This window comes from Pelodiscus sinensis, chromosome 12 (genome assembly GCF_052426305.1).
Source record: "Pelodiscus sinensis isolate ZL-2025 chromosome 12, ASM5242630v1, whole genome shotgun sequence".
NCBI classification, from domain to species: domain Eukaryota; kingdom Metazoa; phylum Chordata; order Testudines; family Trionychidae; genus Pelodiscus; species Pelodiscus sinensis.
Genome location: NC_143063.1, coordinates 26,332,400 through 26,359,859, shown reverse-complemented (window position 1 = coordinate 26,359,859; position 27,460 = coordinate 26,332,400). Strand labels below are relative to the sequence as shown.

General features: G+C 38.7%; 1 long non-coding RNA gene across 1 annotated transcript; it reads right to left on the bottom strand.

Annotated features, from left to right (window-relative positions):
- Positions 1-593: 593 nt before the first annotated feature.
- Positions 594-26,463, bottom strand: LOC112545475 (uncharacterized). The gene is made up of 3 exons (XR_016350546.1): positions 26,344-26,463; positions 2,060-2,127; positions 594-1,403 (listed from the first exon to the last, which is right to left on the bottom strand). It is a non-coding gene; the product is annotated as an uncharacterized LOC112545475 (long non-coding RNA).
- Positions 26,464-27,460: the final 997 nt, after the last annotated feature.

Here is a 27,460-nt window from a genome sequence, read left to right as displayed (position 1 = left end):
ATTTTACAGCACTCAACATTTAACTTTCTAAAAATGCCTTTATATGTATAGAGAACATTTATTTTGTGAGTCTGTTAAGTAACCAAAGGTGTTTTGAATGACACTGCACAACCATAAACATGGTGAAATCTTTTCCAAGCACTGAAATTTCAGATCCTTGATGTGGGCTTTACAATAAACAGCACCCAGCCTATGCAATAGTCGAACAATAGGTATGTATATATTGTAACATTACACTACAGAATTATATTAAATGCACAATAAGGGCTGTAAGGCAAGACAGAGAGAGTTAATAATGTTCACAAGAAGGAAAGTGAAAGCTATACTGGGGACATTAATATAGAAACTGGGTTAGAATGATGTGCATCTCATATTCTCATGACTGTGCAAACCTTGCTGGCTTCGGATTGCATGGATTATAGGAAGTGAATTTGGTAAGGTTTATATCACAGGGCTTGGGTTAGGCAGCACAGTTAAGTATCTTATGTAGCACCTGAGCCTATATGAACCCCATCCCCACTGTTGCCCTGAGCTCCTGCTGACCTCTTGGCTAGGTAGATCAGGCTTTCTTCAATAAAGTCTGTTTCTAAGATTAGTGTAGACACTGCCCCGCTTATACCCCTCAGGGGTTTGTGGAAGGAAAGAACAAGCTTGCTGACTAAAGACCAAAGAGAACTGCAGTCAGGGACATTTGACCCATCCCAAAGACTTGGGAGGTCAAATGAAGGAAAGACACCAGCAGCGGAAAGTTTTGCGCTTTGCAAATCTGAGTAGCTGAGGTGACTGAGCTGATGCACCTCAAACCATCCATATTTCAGCATTCTGCATGAATGCAGCCCTACACCACAGAAATCAGTGGACACTGATTGCTGTCAAGTGACAAAACAGACTAACCATTTGCAACCCTCACATATACCAGTTAAGCAGATACAGAAAATCAAGTTCAATCTCTTACCATTATTTTAGAGAGTCAAACTCTGTTTCCAGCACTGCCAATCTCAAGCATTCAAAAATCACGAGTCAGGCCTCCCAACAATCACTAATATAAAAATCATGACATTTTAAAAATAGCAAACATGGGGTTTCTTTTTATTTGCAGGGGGGAGGGCTTCATGCCTTGCGGGATCACATTGTCAAGCTTCTCTCACAATCATGAGAGCTAACAAGTGCTTTGCTTAAATGAGAGCTGAAATTCTTATACCATCAAGTGAGTCAGGGCCTTATGAAGACAACAACATGAAACTCATAATAAAATCCTAGGAATTGCCAACACCATGTCCCATCCTCACCTCTCAGTAAGTTTGTTTCAGAGCATGTCTTTAGTGCTCTTTAAATAACTTTCCAGGGAGGGTGAGGAATTGATCCTTTCTGGGAGAATCAGGCATCTGAGCCTCTTCCTTTCTCTGTAGAAGAATTGAGAATGTATTACTCATGAATACAAAAGGCTGCCTTTGACAAGCCCAGCTTGCCCTGCAAAAGGGTAATAGAGACAAGCTGATGGTGCTATACCCTTGCAGCTGAAAAAAGGCAGTTATCACTTTGGAAATCAGCCAGTCACTTCATCAGAGGAAACCCAAATTTAAAGAGAAACCAGGGAGCTATGTTCTTTAGCAATAAAGAGGGCAGTGTCCTGTAGAAACACCAGAAGTGAGCACAAGCTGCAATATGTGGCTCTAGCTTCTAGTCAAAATTTCAACTATCCAGTTCCCTAATCCTCAAAAAAAAAAAAAAAAAAAAGTCAGGGTAGTTCTGATCTGGGGTTTTGGCTTAGCACATCATTATTTATTTATTTATTTCAGCCCCAACCATGTGCTAAGGATTTATAGGAGTTATAAAAATGTGCCCACATAATGTAAATCTTGATTAGGGGAGCTCATATTCTAACATCTACTGCTTTCCCTAAACTTTGGAAACATTTGTGTTTCAGAGCCACTTATAATCAAATCTCTTTATGTTACTCACACCTGCAAAGTCTGTTTTTGCATGGGTTTGGTAATAACTGGGTGGTTGCTGTATTTGACTTTGATAGGACTGTGCATGTTGTATTCAATGAACTCACCTGAGCTGTGATTTTGTTTGAGGAGATTCCTTCTTTGTTGGTCTAAGGGAATTGCCCCCTTGGAGAGGCTAAGTTGGAAAGAAAAAAAAAGTTTGTACCTAAATGAGGAAGACTCAAACAAAGTGTACCCTGGGAAATATAGGATTCAGGCAGCAGCTAGCCCCAGCTTTACAAACAGAGCTTACTTTGTGCTGGCCCCTCTATGGTTGGCAGTTCATAGCTCTGGGCTTGCTGTGTTATGAATATTAAAAAAATGGCTGAAACTCCAGTACCTCTTTCATTACAAATTAAGTGATATCTCCTAATTTCCATTGAATTAAAGAAAATTAAGAGCCTAAATACCTTGTGGATCTGGGCCATAGTAACTACATTCCCATTTCATCCCACTAGGACCTGAACTTGGTTCTTAGAGTAAGTGAGAGAGAATTCTGACAGTGGCCCTTATTAAATAAATAGCAGAGCTTCTCACAACTTCCTTGGTTCTCAATAATCACTGGTGGGAATGCTTACTTTCATTATAGCATCTTATTCATGAAAAACTCCCATTGACCTTAAACGTAAGGTCTGACCTGATTTTTCTTCTGTGTTTTTTTTTTTTTTTTTTAATTTTGGGGTTTTTTTATCAAGCTCAAGCACTGAATGTTAATGCAATTTTTTAAAAAGAACTCATTGTCCTTATATTGATGCCTGAAATCAAGGTCACAAAGAAGTCTTTTAAAATCCTCTCCAATGAGGATTTTTTTTCTTTCTTTTTTTCTTTTTAGTAAGCCTTGTTTTTAGTTTGCGTGCTTATGTATAGAGAGTCCCTAATTTGCAGTTTTAAAGTGGACTACAGATTTGCAACTTTAATTATGGCTCAGGTCCACAAGTATATTTAATTGGCTAGGATGTTACTGAACAGACAAAAAGTTAATGCAAAAATAGGACTTGCATGAGAATGTATAGTAGGAAATTGTTCAGTATATTTCTGAAGATTCTAAAACTGGACCCCAATTCCCATGATCCACCCATACAAAGACTATGCTTACAGATCCCTTAGCAGAATTGGGGCCTTGAGGTTCTGATTTCATAGCTTAAAATATGCTGCAAAACAACTTTTAAGGTTTATTTTTTTCAAAATAGACAATGTATAAGTCTGCAATAATAGTTTAAAGCTTTAAAAATGTGTCACTAAAATATATGATGTTCTTCTGTCATTAAATCTGGCTCTATTTGACTTAGGAATCTAAATGTTAGGCAGACAGTTTTGAAAATCTTGATATTATTATTATATATTTTTTTTACCCATTTTAAAGTCTTTTATCCGGAGATTTGATGTCCTGGCAAGGAATTGTATTTGATGTTGTAACAGGCCTTTTTCCAATCTGTATTAAATTTTAAATTTAACCAATTGTCTTCACATTTTATTTCAAAAACTGCACCAAAGATAAAACTTTCAGTGGCATGCTTCATGCAGAGCAAAGTTTTATTTCCCAGTTGTACAACCACAAATAGAGAAAGTTTCCAGAAAAGCTGGTCCTATTTTAACTATACTATCACACGGATGACTCTAGTAAAACTCTGCAGAATAGACACCACTTACTATTTCCCTCTCAGAACCATAGTGAAACACATGAAAGGTCATATACAAGATAGAATTTGACATAATAAGATTTCACTCCTATGTTAATGCACCTCAGATCAAGTCTGCAAAAGTGAAATAATAAATTTAGGAAAACAAGCAAAATGACCCTACTGGTTGGTTGGTTTTCTAGATACCATCTACATATTTTAGAAACGTACAACCTTCTAATCGAAATGAATAAACTACTCAACCATAAAGTTGCTATAGAAGATATGCTTGTTCTGATTGGAAAGGGCATCTGCTATCTGCAATATTGATAATACTTTTCAAATTTCATCTGCTTTTGTTTGCATTCTGTGTCGTCTGTTTAAACACACTGGGAATAATAATGAATCCCAGCATTATCTTCACTTTTTCAAGGCTGAACATATAACTTTATCACAAAAATAATTAAAATTCTTTGGCACTCTTGTATCTTTTCCATTAAACGTTATCAAGCAGTGACAATAAACTAACATCAGTCCAAGGCTGCCCATATGCTGCTTTTAAAAAGAATGCTTTTGTCCCAGGGTGAGAGACATGAATTTTGTGTTTACAGGGTCAAACAATTCTGAAGTTTTTTACAATGTAAAGACTACAAATCTATACGCACACAGACGCATGAATGCAACCAAAGATCATTGGGTAGGGATGGGACACCTATGAATTAATTGTCTTGATAAAATGTTCTGAGATAGGAAAACCTTAGTGGCTTAATAATTTGGAAAGTTACAGATGCAAATATTTTTCATAGTAGTATCACACATTCAGCACAAAGATGGATGTTCAAAAACATTTTCAGAATGGATTTTCTGATAATTCATTAGTAAGTAATTCTTGCTATATATATGATTCATTTCAAAATAAAGTGACCACACTTTAAAAATATATATGCACACACAAATTAAACACTATTGCTACTTTATTTTGAAATGAATCATTTTCTGTCATCTTGTGTAAATCAGGTTTTTCTTTTTTTATTCATCATTGGAATACCTAACTCTGTGAGTCTGTCTTTATAATTTTTATAACATGCTAACTTCTGCTTAAAATGTAGTAATGCAATGATGTTGATCTCATTTCAGTACACAGTGTTGCATAGTAATGCACTGGCTTTGTAAGCCAGAAAACAGTACCAATTCACTAAACAGATCCATCAGGATAATTGAAGAACTCATTTCAGAAGAACTCCCATATGAAGGAAGAAATGTTAAAAGATGTTAAATTTTCTGTTTGTGTATTGTTGGCTTGCTTGATAAGCAGAAGTAAGTTTATACAGCTCTACAGCTAGTGTAGAATGCTTAAGCAAGAAATCCATAACTTTTAATATGATGAGACTGTCCTGCTAGGAGAGATGGATTTTTTCCAATATCACTGCTAACAAACAAGGGGAGTCTCTTCTATCAGCACATTTATGTTTTCTACACTGCAGCACACATGTGCTTCATTTAGAAATAATGCATAGTTCAAAATTTTAGGTATATTAAAATGAGTTGTAGTCCACCAGACTACTTCATTTCTCTCTCTTTATATATAAAAAAGTTTTTCCTGCCAGACGATAGAATGTTCCTGCTGGGCAACAGAATGACATCATCACATCATCAGCATCAACAGGATCTCTCAGTGAAGTGAAAGTGGCCAGAGAGACGGGGGTGGGTGGTAGGTGAGGATAGCAAGCAGAGGGCCCAGCCCCCTACTATTTTTTAAGAAACAAACACAGAGTTTTATAGACACATAAATTGACAAGGTTGAAAAAAAAAAGATGAAGAAGTATGGAGTTATTTGTTCTAGCTTTGCTCCCAAGAGCTGGTGAAAATGTTGCCTACTAGAGTGAATGCACAATGGGCAGATATTGTCACACAATGTCTTATTACATGATTTCAAACCCCTGTGCAGAAAACTCAAATATGTTTCAGGTAGGTGCTAAATAAAAGACATTACTTTTCATCTGCTTTTTTGCTTAATGCTAATATAGTCACTTGTCAGTGGATGTAAAAGTAAAGGAGACAAGAATTTATTTTTATACCTCACAGAACAGCAACTGGTGATTTCCCTTAGATCATTGCTTTTGTGTATGCAGGCATTAAGCTTTTTTTTCTTTTTATATTTTAGACATACTTTATTTTTTTGTTCAAAACAGTTCTATGACAACTCTGACACACTAATATTACCACAAAGGTAGGTGGAGTTTTAGTTTTAAAACTATTCTGCAAAAGCCTTCATCATCTTCTCTTATGAATTTAGGTATATGTAATTAGTAATTACACTGGTATTAGTCATTTCTTCCGAAGTTGGATGGAAGACTGAATTTTTAATGCTCCTAAGAACACGTATTTTAATTAGCAGTCAATATATACTAGGTCGGACCTAACCAAAAGGAAATGCATATCTTTTTTTATTATTGTAAAATAAAGCTCAAAAGAGAGGGGATTTCTTTGTCTTAAAACTGCTCTTAGTATGTTGTGTCCATTTCCAGATTCCTTACTCAGAGCCACAGTAGGCCCTACACTAAAAATAACAATTGTGGAGCCAGGGTGATGTTATTCCACAGAGAAAGAGCAAAAAGGTACTTTACTTCTGCTTGACTTTTATTTTTAGATACAGAGAAACAGCAGAGGAATAAAGGAACAGAAATAAAGTCTCCATGAGCAAACAGTATATTTGAGTCACTTTGTGGCAGTCATCTCGGACTACAAAGAATACCCCACCAGAATGGTTAGGAGAGCTAATTTTTCCACTCTTAAAGGGACAGTACACTGAACACACCCTTGTAGTTATATAGCTAACCCAGCCAGGAAACCCTGAAGGCCAAATTCTTGGCTGCTTTACAACCTTCTTTGTGCCAGCTGAAAGGGACCGTGAAGCTGGTTTAACTGACCAGCTGAGGTTTAATCAATTGAGTTAGTCTAGATTTACCAGTGAAAATGAGAGTACAGTTTAGCCTATAGCTATTTTTTTGTTTGTTTTGAAGGCCTAAATGAGACCCCTTAGAAGGGAATTTACCTCTTTGTTGCTAGTGAGGATGTGGGATCAGAATGGATCAACTCCAAGAAAGTGTCCTTGCACGGTATTAACATAGACACATCATAAGTGGCAAAAAGTTGAGTTTGCAAGAGCAGTTAAACTTAATTATTAGACCTGCAGAACTTGGCATGTACTGTGAGCTATTAGACTGAGACCCTGATCTGTGAATTCTTCAGATATTATAGTTATTATAATAGGCTCATATTTAAGCCAAGTCAGGTCTGTTTAATATTTGGAAGGAAGACTAATATATGCTGCAAGAAGTGGTTGGTTGTTGCAGTTATCAGTAGATAGGCAGCACTCTTCTGTTTCAGTGAATACTATAACAACACTGGGCATGTTTCTAACAAGAGTTAGTACGATTAAAGTGGTGCCTTTGTTTAGGTTAATTCTCCGAATGTTGCACCTTCTCTACCATGCTATTTTTTTTCTCCTTCCTTTTCCTAACCTAACCTCCATCTGGTTTTCTCAGTGTATTCCTACTTTATTCAGTTTGCTTTAGGTACATCACAGAGGACTCGGTTACCAGCAGTCATTATTCCAAGCACTTTTTATAAAAGTAAGAGTATTAGTCCCAGAGTCCTGGCAAAGTTCCAGCTAAGCTAATCTATTTACATTCTACCCTCTCTTAAAGTATCTTTTAAGTTTTAAATGGAGGAGTTATTCTTCATTTCCTCTCCTAAAACTGTTGTGTAGTATGGCTGGTCCTGGTAAATTCAGTCTCCATTTCCTTCCAGTAGTTGAATTAAAGAACAGTGTTGTCAACGCTCATGATTGTATCATATGTCACATGATATTCTGTATTTTTCTTAAAATCTTACTTCTGAAGTCAAGGTATTTTGTCAGAATCGCATCTTTTTTCTTTTCTTTTTTAATGTTAATTTTCTAACTCCTATTATTGCAGAGAAATACTTGAAAATGTGACTTCAAAGATGTGAAGACCAGAAGGTAACTAACGAGGACCCAACATTTATTATAGTTCCTTGGTTTTTAACCCTATGAGTTTTAAGACAAACTTGTGGGGCTTGGGGGCCTCACTCATATTTTTTTCAATGCATGATGTTGGCAATACTGTCAATGACCCAGGATAAGCCAGACACAGTTAAACCTGGTAAGCAACTAAGGCTCAGCTCTGGTCTGTGCCAGTCAGGTAGAAATGGAAGACTTCTGTGATGCTGTGTGACTACAACTGAGAGCAGAATTGGACCCATGTGTTCCAGAATGAATGAAAGCACCAAGCCAAATTCTGTCCACATTGACTTCCATGCTTCTATCACTTGACTTCAGTGTATTTGTATCAGTGTGAGGATGTACATACACGAAGGCCTTGAACTCTATAATGTATGATGCTGGCAGAGCAGGTGCCAGATCTTGCCTCAGCTGAGCATTGACAATGTCATTGCTGGAAACCAGTCTGTTCTGCCCATGTTTAATGGTTGCCAGATGTCTGTTTTTTCACCAGAATACTCTGTCAGAAAGGGACCCTGGTAGTTGTGGTCATTAAACTCCAGCCAGTGGTGCAGTGTCCTTAACTGTCCTGACTCCATGCTGCACCCCCCCCCATCCTGAACACTGGTCTTAGGCTGCGAACCGTGGCCCACGGGAACTGCAGGAACAGTGCCTGCAGATGTGAGCAGTTTACAGAGCCTCCTGGCACCTCCTGTCCCCGCCTAGGAGCCAGACTGGCTGGCCACTTCTGAGGCACAGCGCAGAGCCAGGAGAGGCAGGCAGTCTGCCTTAATTCTGCTGCATTACTGACTGGAAGCCACCCAAGGTAACCCAAGCTCTCCCCTTTACCCCAAAGCCTGCACTCTCCAGCTGGACCCTGCACTCCCTCCAGCACCCCCACACCTTGCTTCAAACTGAAGCCTCCTCCCGTGCTCTGGATCCCTTGGCCCCAGCCTGGATTCCCCTCCCTAAGCCCCTCACCCCAGAACCCACATCCTTAGTTAGAGACCTCATCACACACACACCCCAACCCTCTGCCACAGCCAAGTGAAAGTGAGTGAGGATGGGGAAGAACAAGCCACCAAGGTAGGGGAAATGTTATGAGTGGGGAATAGGGCCTCAAGGCAGCAGCAGGACTAGGGAGTTTGGTTTTGTGCAATTAGAAAACTGGCAGCCCTACTGTGTGTTAGTAGGTATAGGGAGGGTACAGGGCTTTTAACAATATATTAAATGAGTGCAAGTTGATGCATGCATTAGTCTCATTTCTAATATATCTTTATCATGTGCTATAAGACAATATTTAATTGTTTGTTTTGTAACAGTAAAAATGTTTGCTCTGAAGCTTTGAACCCACTCAGGAGGAGTCATCTCCTGCCCATCAAGAAGGCCTAGCCAGACTAAATGGGCCATTGTGGGACATCACCATATAAAGACTTTGTTAATTGCCCCCTAATGCACATGAGCAAGATACGTGCATCTCATCAGCTTGGATTCTGAAGAAGGAAATAAAAACAGCCGATAAGAAAATGTTTCATCTTTTATTGTTTGGATTCTCACAGGGCTGGAGCTACAAAACAGCAACAGAGATACCCAGGGTCAACCTGAGTTAGCCCTAAAAGACAGTAAGAGCTGACAGATTACTACAATTCTGTCACCTTTTGAAACCACAGACTGTAACTCATTTGGGTATATATGCTTGACTGCTTTAACCTTTCAATAATTCTCTCACGTCTTTTCTTAGTTAATAAATCCTCAGATAGTTTATTGTAAAATAGGCTACAAGCGTTGTCTTTGGTTTGAGATCTAAGGTACAGATTGGTTTCGCTGAACTGGAAACAACCTGAATGTTTATGATCTTTGGTGTACATCAGCCAGCTATTCCTAAGTCCAGCTCACTGGATGGCAAGATAGACTGGAATGACCAAGGAGACTGCCTGTGACTCCATGGTGTAGTGCTCTAGGACGTCACACTTTTTACCAGTTTCAAGACAGTCAACAGGATTGCCAGGCCTCTGGGTAATATGGAGAGGGTAGCTCCATGCTCCTGAAAGGCATGGGGCATGGACAGAAAGCCCGGCACTCCCCCCACTCCCAACCCCAGTTGGCCCTCAGAACTGGCTGGAGCATGATTCTAAAGGGCCCTGCATGACATGCAGGAGCCCCAATCACTGGGACATGAGGTAATTGCCCCATTTGCCCTTCCCTGTCACTGGGCCTGACTGGTTTGGTCACACCTATCTATAGACCATACAACTAGTTCAGGGTTTCTGTGCTGCTTTCTGAGACTGGCGCTGAGAGTCACTCCAAACAATGTGTCACGAGGCAATAAGGGCTACATCTGACAACCATTTTTAAACAGCCTCCTAAGCAACGTTCCCTGTAACCTGCATGGCAGCACAGCCCCACAGTTGCTTAATCAGTCCTGCCCAGCCAGAGATAGTCCCCTCCCTACTGGCTGGAAGAGACTCGCTGCTCTGCCTTCAGCAGGGAGCTGCTGCTGTAGCAAAGTGCCGTTCCCACAGCAGGCAGCTCCGTGAGCAGAGCCTTCAGTCCCTGGCTGGGTGGGGCTGATTAAGCATCTGTGGGGCCTTGCTGTCACGCAGTTTAGAGGGAACCTTGCTCCTAAGGTTTCTGTTATATTTTTTACTATCTGGTAAGGAGAGAGATTTTTGCTTATTTGTAGAATTGTTGCTCCAGAGAGAGAGCAATCCAGTGCAAACAGTCTAAAGCCACACAGGTAGATGCACAAAGTGACCTGGATTTTTGGTCCAGTTGAACTCTGCTCAGCCCAGGATTTGAGTGGGAAAGCTAAAGTAGCTTCACACAATCTTTGTGCTTCTTCAGTTCCTAAAGCAGCTTATTTTTAACAGCTACTAATAACCTCCAACAGCCCTTATGTTAGTAAGCCATGACTGCAGCCCCCAGCCCTCTGTTCACATGCTTCACAATGGGCATAATCCCAATTTTAAAAAAGACTTTCCACAAAGATCATCCTTTCAGACTATTTTAATATGTTTTACCACTTTCAAGACAGTGAGTTGTGTTCCATGGGTGAAAGAAATCCTGGCCGCATTCAAGTCAATATTGAGTTTTTGCCATTGACTTCAATGGGACCAGGATTTCACCTCTTGCATGTATCCATTGAATCCAATGGGAATTATATGAACAGCACATATACGAATAAGAGCCTTTAAAAGTTTTTACCAGATCCTCTCCAGTTCTTCTGAACTAAATTAAGGAAAACACACCTTTATGCAGAAGCTGGCATAGGCATATATTAACTTTGACACTCAACTCAATTAGTTTTCTTCATAGCTAATGCCAAATATTTCATCAGGACAAGTTGGGTCTGATTCTCCTCTCATTATACTAATCTCATAAGTGAAACGCCGAATACGTTGATCAGACTATGTAGTGATCTGTAGATCTGATGTATTCCATTTGCAGCATTGTTTGCTGGGATCTGTCTCATAGCAGTCTCCCAAACATTATGCAATTGTTCTCTCAGTCAGATTTCACGACTCCCTCCCACCACCCACCTACCCAATATTGAAAGACAACCAGTAAATAAAATGATTTCACATTTTCAGACTATTAAAATATTAATTGCTGGTGTCAATAGAAAGTTTTTAAAAGGTAAAATATATGTATATATTGACTGCAAATCTTACATGGATGTAATGGCACTAGGCACTGTACCACATCATGAAATAAAAATTAAATTGTAGTTGGGCTTTTAAATCAACTCAATTAAAATAAAGAGATTCTTGGCTTGATATAGGGAAATATTTGTATTTCCAATTCTATTTGTTAATACATTGACATATGTGCTATTTTTTAAATGTAGCACTAAGTGCACTTTCTGTCAATGCCATAGATTTTTTAATAGACTGAGAAAATGCATTTCATTTCTTCTTATTTTCCTTCAATACATCATTTGGTTCTGCTTTTTTGCCTGCATGAAATTCATTTTCTAATGGAAATATTTGTTTTGTAAATCAAATATGTATTATGCACAAAATGCAAAGCACAAATTAAATTATGTTAATGAAATGAAAGAGATATGAAATGCATATTTCATGGACAAAACATAACCTCAGCAAACAACCATTTCTTGATAAAATCTTTAAACACAATCTCATTCTGTGACAGACATATTGTTAAAGCAGATAGCACCTCATTTAAATGGTTTCCTTTAATATTAGTGCTTAGTATATAATTGTAAATAACTTTTGGGATGAAAAACCAATAATGAAATACTGTCTTTAATAGTTTGCTATTGATGTCAGCATAAAATTTGTAGTAGTTGAATATTGGAAATTGGGAGTGCGCACACATATAGTCAAAAGCTGTAAATGATTGCATATTTAAATAGAGCTGACTAAGGCAAAGATGTTATAGATATTAGTAATAGGCAGAAAATTATGCTGACCTAACATTATTTGACAAAACCCACTGTTTTAAATTATATATTGGTTACACTTAATGAATAATAGATTCTGTAGGTGTTGTTTCTCTAATCATAATGCTGATGACAGTATATGGAGGAGATTTCCTAGCCATCCTTTTAACAATAAAAGCAGATAGAGATCACAAAGGGCAGAGGAATATGGAATCACATTGTGGATCTTAGCCTCATCTTCAGTATGACCAATACTTCCAAAGAACAAAACAGACCTTCTTCGTACATTGACTATAACCATAAGAAAAAAAATTAAACAAAACTCAGAGTTTCATGTGGGTGTTCGTTTGCTTTGGTTTTCTAAGCAGAAGAGGCATTATATAAATTCCATCTATCTGTTGGGGTTTATCACTGTTGCATAATTGATTGGATTCTATCTGCTGGGTCCCATCTCCTGTATCAATCTCTTCATCCATGTCTTTATCTCAAGTATTCAGTAAATCAAGAGCAGAGTTATTGAAACATGAGACAATCATAACTGACTTTAAGGACAGTAACGAATCTATTAAAGTCACCAGTGAAACAAGACACTCTTCTCCTTTTTGTTTATAAGCCATGCTACTGAAGAGAAAGATGATAATGAAAGATGTAAACAAAAAAGGACACCAAAACCAAGATGACCATTATGAAGATACCTATTGTCTGATAAGAAGACCACAGGATTTATTTGAACATTCCTGCTCTATGTATGTACACAGGAAAACTACACATAATCAATATGGATCTGTTTCGTTTATTAAGAAGAGCATGTGTGTTTGTTTATATATTAAATATGAACAGATGGCCCTTAAGAGTCCACTACTTATTCCTAATAACTGTTTAGAATCTTCTTTTTTAGAAGGGGAGAAGATAGCTAAGCAAATGGTGACCAAACAATTCCAGCATTATCAACAGTCAATTTGGTGTTAGGTCTGGGTAGAGCACAAAAACCATACTTAGTGTATCTGGCTCAGGCTACTAAGCTTTTCTGTGCCATGGACAAAAATAACAGGTCTGTACTGAGTCTCTTAGGATATGGCTAGACTACATGGCTCCGGAGCCATGTAAAGAAGTTTACTCGGCATAGTCAAAGAAGCAGGGATTGCAATAATCCCCACTTCATTAAAATAAAAATGGTCACCGCGCTATGCCGACGATCAGCTGATCCTTGTTTCACAAGGCATACTGGAGCAGTCAGCAAAGGCTTCCCTTGTCAAGTGCGCTGCATCTAGACTGCTGCACTGTGCCGGATCAGCTGATCGTCGGCACAGCGTGGTGGCCATTTTTATTTAAATGAAGTGGGGATTATTTAAATCCCCGCTTCTTTGACTATGCTGATTAAACTATTTTACATGGCTCCATCGACGGAGCCATGTAGTCTAGACGTATCCTTAGTCTACACAGCACTCTAAACTCGAAATAAGATACACAATTTGCCCAGTGCAAATTGTGTATCTTATTTCAAATCTATTTCACAGTAGCTTAATTTGAAATTTGGCAAGTCTACATAGTGCCAAATTTCAAAATAATATGCTATTTTGAAGCTTCAGAGGAGTAGTGGGTTGTGCCCGTGAAAGCTCATGATACCATTTACATGTTTTGTTAGTCTTTAAAGTGCTACTATTCGTGGGTTTTTTAGTGCTCTTTTGAGACATCCCTTAACCCTCATGAAGCAAAGGTTACCAGGATGCTGAAATAGTGCACCTGTTATTTTGAAAGATATTTCGAAATAATGGGCAGCTTGTGTAGACATGGGGTAGCTATTTTGGGATACCTCCAGAATCCCAAAATAGCCATACAATGTAGACGGACCTCTAAATGTGTCAGCTTTGATGCCATTGATCAAGGACTGTTGTTGACTGGCCAGAGATTCTCTGTGTTGACCAGCAAGTGATCCTCTGTTCTTTTCCTTTGGGGGAAAGCTCAGCAAGAAGCACAATGCAATTGTTCGTCTATGCTTAAGACCCTGTTATGTGAGTTCACAGAGCTCTCTTTGTTTCTCTTCTTGTTCAGTATGTATATAGGGCCGTTGGGATAATTGGTAAGGAAGTATGTTTTACAGCTGCAGTATACTATAATATCCAATTATATATTTCCATCTCTCTCAGCCCTGCTGTAGAATGATGTATGCAGTGCCTATTGTAAACTGGGACATGGCTGAAGGTTAATTGGCTGAGACTCAACCCAGATAAAACTGAGATTATAATATAGGATGGGGGAAGGAACCATACAAAAAGACCAAAGTTACATACTAAGGGAGTATGTTCTTTTAACTTCATATATCTACAACTTTGCAATTTCACTGGATTTCCAGCTGCTTATGGATATTCCATTCCCCATTGCTCATCTCTCCTGCCCTTGGACCAGCCTTGAGCCCAGGCTGGGAAATACTTGGGCCTAGTCTAGCTGAGAGATGTGCCTTCTCCTTCCAACAATTTTGACTGAGGAGCTCAGGCTAAATACCCATCTGATTACCTCAGTTCTCCATTCTGTAAAACTGGGAGGATGCTCTTACCACTTTGAGATTATGAATGAAAGCGGGCTCGTTGTAATATTTACAAAAGAAAAGGAACCTGCTGTTCTGAGTGAAGGGCCCTTACCTCTGAAATGTGCTTTTCCCTTTGCTCTGCCTTCACACTATGAGAGACATTAATACTGCTACACTGCCAGATTTTTTCAGAAGAAATCGTGCTCGCATTTGCATATCTTATAGAATCATAGAATAATAGGACTGGAAGGGACCTCGAGAGGTCATCGAGTCCAGCCCCCCGCCCTCAAGGCAGGACCAAGCTCCGTCTACACCATCACTGACAGATGTCTATCTAACCTGTTCTTAAATATCTCCAGAGAGGGAGATTCCACCACCTCCCTTGGCAATTTATTCCAATATTTGACCACCCTGACAGTTAGGAATTTTTTCCTAATTTCAAATCTAAACCTTCCCTGCTGCACTTTAAGCCCATTACTCCTTGTCCTGTCCTCAGAAACCAAGAGGAACAAATTTTCTCCTTCCTCCTTGTGACACCCTTTTAGATATTTGAAAACCGCTATCATGTCCCCCCTTAATCTTCTTTTTTCCAAACTAAACAAGCCCAGTTCATGAAGCCTGGCTTCATAGGTCATGTTCTCTAAACCTGTAATCATTCTTGTCGCTCTTTTCTGTACCCTTTCCAATTTCTCCACATCTTTCTTGAAATGTGGCGCCCAGAACTGGACACAGTACTCCAGCTGAGGCCTAACTAGTGCAGAGTAGAGCGGCAGAGTTTTGCTTACAACACACCTGTTGATACAACCTAGAATCATATTTGCTTTTTTTGCAACAGCATCACACTGTTGACTCATATTCAACTTGTGGTTCACTATGATCCCTAGATCCCTTTCCGCCATGCTCCTTCCTAGACAGTCGCTTCCCATCTTGTATGTATGTTCCTTCCTAAGTGGAGCACTTTGCATTTCTCTTTATTAAACCTCATCCTGTTTACCTCTGACCATTTCTCTAACTTGCTAAGGTCATTTTGACCTTGACTTCTTCCGATTCTTTTTGGGAAGAGGCTTTGTTGCTATTTGGCCCGGTGTAGACCTAGCTATTCTCCTAATCTTGACAATTTTTTCTGAGGAAGATAGTGGGGAGAAATTTAGTTTGTTTTATTGCTGAGAAGGTTTCTTGGAGAATAGTCTCCTCCTTGTTGTAAGCGTGTTGATAGCCTAAGAGATCTACCTGGAGTAAGTTTGAAGCCTGGGGAGGCTGTCTGGGAGGATCCTTTTATATCAAATCTGCCCAAAGAGCTACTGTAGCCATTTTTAAAAGTACCTAAAATTATTTAAGGTATCTATAAAAAAAATAAACTCAATACTGCAATATGCATGATAGCAAGTATCTGTGACACTAAAAAATAGAGATGTGGGAGCTTAGAAACCTCCAAGGATTTTCTATTATTATAACAAATTATTTATTAAATCTCACCTGCCATGTTACATGCTGTTGCAGCTATCTCAATGCCATGACCAGTCAGTACTGGTACCTTACGTGCAGCTTTCATTCTATGAGTAAAGAATGTTCCAGATTTTTGCAAACTACTCGGGAAAGCTGAAAATCCCAGAAACAGGCTGGGGATTAGAAATATCATGGGTTCAATTTTGTGTGGAAATATATGTGACCAAGTGTTGTCAGGTGTGAAGAGGAAAACAGGAACAGACTTCCTGAATGTTATAGTATTGAAGCCTTTAGTGATGTCTGGCATAACAAAAAATTAAATCAAATCAAACAGCACAACTGTATGAATATCAGACCAACTCCTAACTCTCTCTCTGCCAGCACATCACAAATTAACAACTTCCAAACATTCCAGAATCTTCTATCATGACAACTGCCCTAGGATAATCCAGAAAAAACCCAAATATGATAAAATACTGGAATTTGATCCCTAAGAAGAGCCAAAAACATATCTGTAGGAAGACTCCAAAGACAGATCTCCGAATAGTTAGCAGCAGAGATGTAGTATTACTCCAATATGTCAAAGTAGTTTCCTTGTCAGTTTGAACAGAGCATAAAAATTAAGAGGACATTTGCTAAGGGAGGAAATATCAAAAATACCCTTAGAAGAAGCTTAATCGTCTATTGTCCAACAACAACATCCTATCCTCAGATTTACTAACAGGGGTCAAGGAATTATGGTCACTTGGCCCTGGTGTATACTAGGGCATTATTTCAAAATAACCCTTCCTAGGTCGAATTTAAAAGCGGAGCGTCCTCACAACCAAGCCCATTATTTCAAAATACAGTAAACTTCCGATAATCTGGCACCTTTAGGACCCAGGGGGTGCCGGATTATCAGATATGCCGGACTATCGGAAGGGGGGGCTATGAGGGGTCTGGAGTGGGGTGGGAGGGGAAGCCACCCCAGACCCCTCATAGCCCCCCCTTACGATAGTCAGGCTCTGCCCCAGGAGTCCCTGATTCAGCCGCTGCTGGTCAGTTTCAGCAGCAGCTGAATCGGGGATGCTGGCAATAGAGCAGCTGGGGTGCTGCCGGGTTGGTCCCACAACCCCGAGGGGCAGCGCTACCGGACCAACCCGGCAGCACCCCAGCTGCTCTGCTCCCGGCTTCCCCGATTCAGCTGCTGGTCAGTTTCAGCAGCAGCTGAATGGGGGAAGCCTGTCCGGCTGCCCCAGCACTTCCGGGTTCCTGATGGTGCCGGACCATCAGGAGTCCTGGAGCATTGGATGCTGGACTAATGGAGTTTTACTGTAATGGGCCATGTATTTTGAAATCTGTATTCCTGCTTTCCTCGTAGAATAACACTAATTTGAAATAGCTATTTCGAAAGAATTTTAGTGTGGTCGATCCGGTGCCACTATTTCAAAATAACTACTCCCCAAATCAATTTGAATGAATTATTCCATTGCTTCCTGGGGCTCTAAATTGAGGTAGCACATCCATATTAATAGAGCCTGCCTTGGACTAATTTCGATACTTCCCTGTAGTGAGGACATGCCATTTCAATTTTGTAAAATTGGAAGTTATTAATTTGAAGTTAGTTATTTCAAAATAACTAATATAGATATGTCTATACAGTGAGATTGATTCAATGCTACGTTTATGTCTTTTGAGTAGAAACTATAGGAGAAATTCTGTTCTGACTCAATGGAATTACACCAGTTATGGGGGGTTTATATCAGAATAGAATCTGGTCCCTTATGAGTCTGTTGTATTTCTATCCCTGATGGAGAGAATAACAGATACCTAATTCTAAATTGCTCTTCCTACACTTATTTCACAGGCAATGCATTTTATCAATTTTATCAATTTTCTAAAATGAATCTTTCCCTTTTGCATTATCAACTTTCGATCCTATATCATTTCCATACACACCTCTAGCCATTCTGAAGTTCTTGTTTACATCACTAGAGTTTAATATTAGGTATTTGTAAAAGGAGGATATTAGCTTCTCCCTTATATCTGTCAAAATTAATAACTTTTTATCACAGATAACTCCAGATCAATATTAGATTCACAGATGTGGCTGGGAATAAAATGTATGGAAATATAATATCTCATTTGTAAGTATTCAGAAAAAGGGGAAGTGTTTTCATTAATGAAATTGAGACTGAAACTGTTCAAAAGGTCAAAAGACTTTGAAGCCTGAAAATATCTGCCATATGGACTTAGCCTTTCAAATAGAAAACAAATTGGAGGTCATCCCAGGGAAAAGAAGAGAAATGAATTTCTACAAGTAAGGCAAAGAAGGAAAAGATCAAGATCCTCTCCATATTGCATTGCATACTTCCATCTGAACCCACACTTAGGCCAAGTTTAAAAAAAAAAGAGGCTTGGAAATAAATCCTTATACAGTGATTGATGTAAATACTTGCAGAACGATGAATAGCATCATTATGTTATACCACCTTCTTCACTGCATATCATACCTGGTCCCTCCTGAGGTTCTGATGCTTTAAGTGGAATAACAGTGTAAAGTGGCAATATTGAGGTGAGTATGCCCTGTGATCGTGGTCCAGCAGACAGGAAGTGGATTATATTTGTTAATGGATTCTAAAGTTGTCTCCTAAAATTCATGAGTTTAGAAACACTAAAAGACAGAAGCATTGCCTGAAGCTTCATACAAGTCTGGAAGTCTTTTGCCATTTATAATAGAGAATAATTGATGGGAATAATATTCTCATAGGGTACATCTACACTGCACACTCATTTTGGAATAAGCTATGCCGGAAGATATATTCCAAAATAGCTTATTTCGAAATAGAGGAAACTATTCCCACACTACAGGGAAGCCTCAAAATCAGTCTAAGGCAGGCTTCCCTAATGTGGGAAGCGCTACCTCGATTTAAAGTCCCAGGAAGCACTGGGAAGAAATTACTTAAAATGGCCCTGGGGGGCAGGGCTATTTCAAAATAGCAGCAGTGGAGCATTCACACATGCCCTATTTTGAAATAGCTATTTTGAAAGAGGAGTTATTCCTCATCGGATGAGGTTTACAGAAGTCAGAACAAGCCGTCCATTAGTTCGAGTTATTTTGAAATAACGGAATTGCTGCGTAGACACACACATTGTTATTTCAGAATAGACACATTCTTTAGTCCCAGTAATATTTAAGAAATGATTCTGCCAAAATTTTCAGTCTCAAAGTTAAGTTCCTAACACTGTGGTTAGACATGTAAGTAACTTTCATTAGATTGCCTAAGTATGGCTTTATAAAATTAACTGTAAACTTAGTTTTGAAATTTTGTATCTTAATTTTTATGGCTTTAGTGACTTTCATTTACCCATTCCGTAAAAATGCACAAAGTAGTTCAATAATATTTACATTTCCCCTCTTTCAGTTAGATAAGAATTAGCCTCCAATGACCTTCTGTTCCAAGGCCCAGTCTGACATATATTGCTGTTACACAGAGCTTTTTAATTCATTATTTACAATTGATCCCACAGTGGTGGACTCCTGAGCTCACACAGAACTCCAAGTAATTCAGTGGTGTGTGAGTCTACCCACATGCAGCAAGCTGAAGGCTGTAGTCTTAAAATACTAGAAGTTAATTAAGGGTAAGGTGAAATTTTGATACCAAAAATGATTTTCTTACGTGTATTTCCAATGGGGGAGAGAGGGAGAGATATTACTAATAAAGGAATATAACAGAGTTGACGCAGCATACGTCATGAGTTTTGGTGAGTGCATATACACACACATACTAAATGCTCACAAGACCCTAAATCTGTTAGGAACCTAAATCCCATTTTCAAAAGTGATTAACTGACAGTGGACTCCTAAGTTAATTAAGTTTTCTTTGGTATTTTACCAATTATTGTTATTATCAAAGTTATATCAGTGATTCTTTCAACAATAGATCTTATTTGGTTGAATAATATCTTATTTGTAAACATAGGTGACTCGATTATTATGAAAAGAAACCTGCAATGTAGCTTAAAGAATTGTGCTGCTTTCTTTTTATGCTTATAAGCATATGAGGATTAGGGGATAGAATGCATGAACATTACTTTATAAAAAAAAATTAAAATGTCCTCAGTTCATATCCCCATTTACCCAGAGGATTTCTCCCTTTTGCTTTTCTTTAATAGTTCCCTTAAGCTACTCTGGCTTTTCCTATTAATTGGTTCTGTCCAGCAGGGCTAAGCCTTAGGGTTCAGCAAGTTAGATGCTGGAAGCAGGGACTTTATGTGGCCAAGAGCCTGCTGAAGTAAAAACTAGCTTTCTTCCCCTTTTTTTTCTGGAGCCCCTCAAACTCTAGATGACCCATAGTAAAATCCCTTTTAACAAGGCTTAGTTCCTCGTTGAACCAGTTAAAACTTTGCAAAAATAAACAAGGACCATTCTTTGCTTTTTCTAAGGCTTTGAAATCCTTTTTGAATAGGAAAGGAATAAGCACTTTACCCTACCTGAACAGAAAATGCCACAGAAAGAGAACAAAAGAAAATTTGTCAATCAGCTAGGAAAAAGGAAATGTATTTGACATGCAAACATCCAGGGAAGTACATTTTGTATCCCTTTATTTTCTCACTGAATGCCCTGTCCTGCACTGAAATCAACTGGACATTTTCCACCAAGATCAGCTCTGTATGTCTTTTTAGACTGAGAGGAGAATTGCATCTTGTCTCTTAGGGTCTAAAGACTAAGGGTATGTCTACATTACCACCCTAGTTAGAACTAGGGTGGTAATGTAGGCAACTGGAGTTGCAAATGAAGCCCGGGATTTTGAATTTCCCGGTCTTCATTTGCATAAAGCCGGGCGCCGCCATTTTTAAATGTCCGCTAGTGCAGACTCCGTGCCGCGCGGCTACACGCGGCACGGACTAGGTAGTTCGGACTAGGCTTCCTAGTCCAAACTACCATTACTCCTCGTGAAATGTTTCTGAGCATCCTACAGACAAATATACCTCATAATAAAGGAAAGCATTTCCTGATCCACCTTGTTACATTTCAATCTGAAGTGCTGTTTGTCATCTCTAAGTACTATTTTTCTAATGAGTGGTGTTACTCCCTGGGATTGCTCTCTGCTTTAAGGGGATGTGAATACCTGAAATATCCAGGAGACAGTTTCAATGGTTATTCATACTCAGCTCCCAAAGTAGAAACTCAAAGAATGCCATTTGACCCTTTCCATGTCAAGATGAAACCAAATGTGTATAACATTTCAAAAACCAGGGAAAATATCCTGTGATATCTAATCTAACTACCCATATGGAAACAAAAGCCAGCTCCCCATGCGTAAGCATAAAGGATTGAAGCAAGACTCAAGGAAAATTGGCTGATCAGCACCAACCAGTTTCCACTGGTAGGCAGACACTCTTCAGACACTAATTCTAAAAATAAAATAATAATTCACATGCTTAAGTTTACTTACAGTGTAGAAATTTAATCGTTTGTGTACATCTTTGTAGGATCATGGCCTTAGGCAATGCATTGCATTCCCCATATTTACTTTATTGTTGGATATCAAAAAACTAAGAGGGGGCGGGGAAATGCCAGGGCAGGAACAAAAGTTAACAGCTAGCAGTAGCTGAAATGTATATTCTGGATGTTCTAGGGCAGTGATACTCAGGCTGAGGCTCATGATTTGCAAGTGGCTCTTCAATGTGTCTCCTATGGCTCTTTGGAGCACATGATATTAAAATGCTGTGTGATTTAATTATTAACCAGTCAGGATGTTTTTAATGTAGTATTTTCCAAGGTAGCTGATAAAATAATAATACTTCCTCAGTCATGTTTCTGTGAGAATTATATATATGTATATAGAATAAATGAAATAATGAGTTCACACTATTGTGACTCTTGATACTGATGGCTAATTTAGCTCCTGAATTCTTGGGGTCCGAGTTTCACTGTTCTAGATGAAGTTTGCCAAACAGAGCAAAAAAAAAATGCCTGCAAATATTCATTCACACATTTAAATGAATATACCGTAGCTGCCTTGGTTTCCCCCTTGTGTTTGCTTTCTGTAAACTTTGGAGCAATCAAGTTTTGCTGGGCAAATGTTTGTACAAGGCACATTTCAAAGTTGCATGAAGAAACAATTTAAAAAAAAATGCCAGAAGTGTTCATATGCTGATCCAGCCAGAAATGACATTAGACTTATCTGATCTGCCACAGCTGACCTGCACACCTTGACTGGCAAAGAGTTCAGGTATTCAAAGCTGTGCAGGATCAAGTCACAAAATTGGGGGAAGGGTTAACTGCAAATTTATCCATCAATAATTTCAAAGAATTGTGATCTGTCTCCAGATAGTCTGTGAACAGAGAGAGCAGCTAAATTTGTTGAATAAATTATTCATTATGGATTATTCGCTCAGCTCTACAGCAATAGTACTGACACTGTTTAATTTAATAGCAAATTAAGGGATCTTTCTTCTTACAAAAATGAGTGCATTGCTCCCAGTGAGTAGACTCTTGAAGAAGCAAAGCTGGAAGCGTCTAAGAACAACTCCCCTTGTCAAAGGCTTCAATTAGAATTTGAGTAGTGAAGAAAAGGTGTTCTGATAGACTATGTGAGGGAGTGGCAGTCCCATTGTGGGGATACAGCATTGCCTCATGGTATGTACAATTGTGTGAGCTTTTTTTAAAAACTTGGAAACTAAAGACATCCCACTAGGTTCAGCTAATGCTCTAAAAAATATTAAGATATTTTGAGCTAGTCCTGAAATCCTCCACACAAGAAGTGAGCCTCATTTCAGATTGTTGGGGCCTGCACTGACTGGTATTCTATAGTAAACATGTCCTGTTCGCCTCTGTCCCATACCTTCTTCTGAGTAGTGGGATGAAAGAGCTCAGACATCCACATCCCTGGTGTTCCTTCACCTCTGGCACCTTCAAAGGGTAGCTAGCACTGCCCTATTACAAAGGAGCTTGAAATTCAAAGCAAAACTCAGGAACTGTGTAACTGTCAACAAACCATTCCAAGCTGAATGATCGGCAGGGCTGAGCGTGTTATTTTGTATATGCTTTTTCTTTTCTATTTTCTCTGATACAGTGAATACTTGGCACTCAACATGTTTATTTTTTAGATCCTTTATAGATGAATTCAGGAGTTTGCACCATGGATTTTGGATGCTGAGAATCTTTGATATCCAAGGTCTCCAAAGAATGGAACAGTTGCTACATGGTACCAGAATTTACTAGTACTGCTGGAATTCATTCTGTGACTCAGTTTAGCTATAACAGACACTTCTAATGTGACTGTCAACCCGCAGGCCAGATCCAGTTCACTAGGGTTAGCTTCTGACGGGCCCTCACCACTATATTTACCTGCACGGCCACAGGTGCCAGTGATCACAGATTGCCATTCCCGGCCAATGGATAGCTGTGGGAAGTGGTGTCCCGGTCCATACCACTTCTCGCCTCTCTCATTGGCTGGGAATGGCCATCTATGGCCAATGGGAACTACGACCATTGGTACACACAGCTGTGCAGAAGTTATTGCCCACTCCTGATCTAGCTGCTAGATGATGTCCACAAGTCAAATAGTGGCTCGTGATAAGAATAACCAGCCCACCTACACTCTTCCAGATAGCTGTTTTCAGACATGCACAATTTTATCCAAATTGACTCCTTCGTCTCACTAAAACATGTATGAATGACTCCATGTAGAGAATATTCACAGGATATTTTGGAGCCAAAATATTTTCCTAAGCCTTCATCTTTTACTGTGGCTAGAATAGACAAAGTTATAATAGATAACGATAATTACATTTTTGGAAAGGACGTGAAAACGTCATGCTTTCGGGCTTAAGCCTATTCACTATAAGCTAACTATTCAAGATCAGGATGAAACCTAATGGGAAGGTAGACTGTTTCACATGTGCAATTGTAAGATTTTTACACCTTCTCTGAACCATCTGTTGCTGGCCATTGTTGATGATGGAACATGAGAGAAGGTGGATTTCAGATCTGATCTAATATCACCATTCCAATGTTCCTTAACTCTCTGGTTTTCTGTCCAAAGTGAAGAGTTTTCCATTTGTTACTGTGAGGGAGATGCCACAGTGTTCTTTCACCATCAGGATTTGCCCGCAAATAACCAAGAAAAATCTCATTACTCAACAGTCTTTCTTGTCATTGACTGCTGTACCAAGAATACAATAATTCTTCCTTATGCTACACTTGCAAATTGTCTCTTTGGACAAAGAGATGAGATATCTTCTTTTATTGTACATGAGAGAATCAGGTTCAACTTCTTTCTTAGCAAGTTTTGAAAAGAAAATGCAGGACCCTTGTTATGCTCATCTAACAAAAACAGAAATTATATCACTACTAGATATAAACTAGTTCAGCTCCATCAATGCCAATAGTATCATGTTGATTTACACTAGCTGATGATCTATCCCCCAAATCCTTAAATTCACATTTACAAAAGTCCTAAGAAACAAATGAAAAAAAAACCCTGATGTTATTAATTTGGGTTAAGGAACATTAGAAAGATATGATAGCAATGAGAAGAGTACCAATAAGAAAATGAATTGGCAGCATTTTGACACCCATCCACAGATGTGAAACATCACACGCTGAAGCTAACCTTATTCTGAACCAGATACAAATGCTTGGAGAAGCATATGCACAGAGAGGGATCTCTGATCTAGCCTGATTTATTTCCTCCATGCTTTTGACACTGTGCTTTTTTAAAGTGTGATTTCCATTGAGTAATGACCTGTGGGTAGCAGGTACAGTACACTCTTCCAGACAATCTGTTACACCAGACAAGAAACAGATTTCTCAAACCAAACAGATTCGACTCAAAGGTAATGTATTTTCCACTGGCTATCCTGAACGTTCATACTGCATTAGAACAGATACTTTCTGGGTGTTAATGCCCTTTTACAAGTGCTTTTAAAAAATAGAGGAGAAAACTGGTGGACAGAGCTAGCAGTGGAGAAATGGTATGAATAAGCAACTTGTTTCTGCAAAATAACTATTCAGAAGCTGAGTAAACAATGTTCGTTAATCAAGTGTTATGAGTGGCCTTAGAGGCAAAGAGTCAAGAGATATATATTTATATAAAACTAGAGACTTCAAAGTAGCTTTCAACACCTTTTCTTGTGCATGCACACCATACTCCTGTTTCTGATTTTCATATAATCAGCACACTGCCTCATTTGGGTTAATGTGGTCTCCCTTTTTAAAATGTATTGTTGGATAGATGTCAGCCAGACTTGTTCAGACCTTTTCCAGTAATGTTTACCTAGAACCTTTCTCTTGAAATGTCTCTCAGGACTTGTTCACATTATCCTTTCTTTTGAGAAATTCCCAACCTTTGCTATCGACAGAGCGGCTCCACCACTGGGTTCCAAAAGTGGCAGCATGATTGTAAAGCAAGCTGTGGCACCTGCCACCGTTTAAACAACCATGTCATCCAAACCGATTCAGTGCTATTATGCTTTCAATCTTGCCTCATACATCTTTGCAGTCAATTCATTCAAATTAATTTGGTGTTCAGGGAGGGTTATTGATGAAAGTAATATGGCAGTTTCACCAAATATGAAAGGTAAATATGAATGTGCTGACTCTTGCCTCTAACGAGAAGAGAAGCAAGAAGATTAAATTTTAAAGTTGTGGCATGAAAAGATAAGGCCCGATTCAACAAGGGTCACTCCTTTAGTCAATGTTTAACAACAAGAACATCCATGATTTGATGAATCAGAACCTCAGTGAAACTTCCTATCCTCAATCCGCACTCAACTTGTTTGCTTTCATTACAACATGTTTGTGAAAACACAATGGGAGGACTTTAATGTCCAGTATAGTTCACAAATCTCTCTCTCTAATGTACTGCATCATACCACAATATGTTTTATTGTGTGTATCTGGCCATTCCACCTTTTACATTTTGCTGAAGCTGTAAAATGGTAGGATGGATATGGTCAATAAATCAAACTAAATAAAAGCAATAGGGAATTCTTGTGACAGAATTACAAATACAACTAAAACTGGTGAAATTTGAATCTCTCCATCCATGCTAGAATAACTATAATAAAAAGGGAAGAAGGAGGCCAAGATTCTTGCAAGTTGTAGGCCATCTCAGTGCTCCTTTGTTTGTACCATGTTTGTGTCCCTTTCTTTTTAGAATCCACTATATATTTATATTCTGTATGTATACATTAAAATACTGTATTTGTATTTACTCCAATAAATTCACATGCAAGTTACACTATTTTGCATCTAAACCTTCATACCATATCATCCTGCCTATAACCTTAAAATTGAAATGCCATGTCGTATTTTCTACCTTCAGTAGCAAGTGTTATCTTACCTTACATTCTATTTTATTATTGTACTTTCCTCCCTGCTTGATAAGCTGTCAATATTGTTTTGGCATGAGAAATTTCCATCTCATGCATCAGATGATCTCCATGACCTTTAAGCGAGTCACCAGTAAGATAATTTACTCACGGTGTTGTGACATAATAATATCTCTCCTGCCAGGTCACGTGACACATGATCATTACATGATTTTCACTGAATGATTAAATTTTGCACAATTTTCTTAGGTTTGAAAACCCTTGTGGAAAATTGGAATTAAACATGTTACTTATTATTTCACATATTTATGAAGAGTTAAAAGGAAAATTACTTCACCCAATAAGAGCATCTAGAATTATCATCTCACATTTAAGTCTATTTTTTATTCTTTTATTTTTACTGTTCAGTCTTTTGCAAAGAATGTTTTAATACAATCGCCTTTGCAGTGTCTTATATTAGCAGGAGGATGTGATCACAAATATCAGGCTTTTGGCATCTTTTTGGCTCTCTGTGCATAACAAAAATGTCAAACAGATTTTAATGAAAGGCTGCATGCTTGTGGGTATTGACAGCCTGACACAGAATCCTAATTTTCAGATGTCTTGTTCTTACTGTTTTTAACACACAAATACTTGCATTGTAAGAGCAAAACACTAAAACCATCCAGAGTCAGTATTTATACATCACCATTTTATTCTGATAGGGTCAGTTCAGCAACATCCCCAAATTTGTGGGGTTTGGCCAAAGAGTTTCTGTGGTTCAGTTGCACTCATGTCCATTCCCAATTTAGAAACCAAATTATTTCTTTTCCTCACTCTTGGAGCCTGGAGTCCTGCCTTTGCCCACACCCTTCAAACAACTGTGGAAGATGAAGATATGCAACCCCCTACATACACACCATGCCCATATATGGAAGCTAACCCACACAGATGACGTAAGCAGGACTGCTTAGAAAACAGCAAGCCTCACACACGCAGGAAGGCTCTTAAAGGCTGACTGACAATACCACTGCTGTCAATCACACTTAAAGGGAAACACCGTTTTTCTACTACTGAGGAACTGAGCATGATTTTCTGTCCTTGCTGTCTGGTTTTATATATTAATTCTGCAAGGTGGAACAGTAGGAC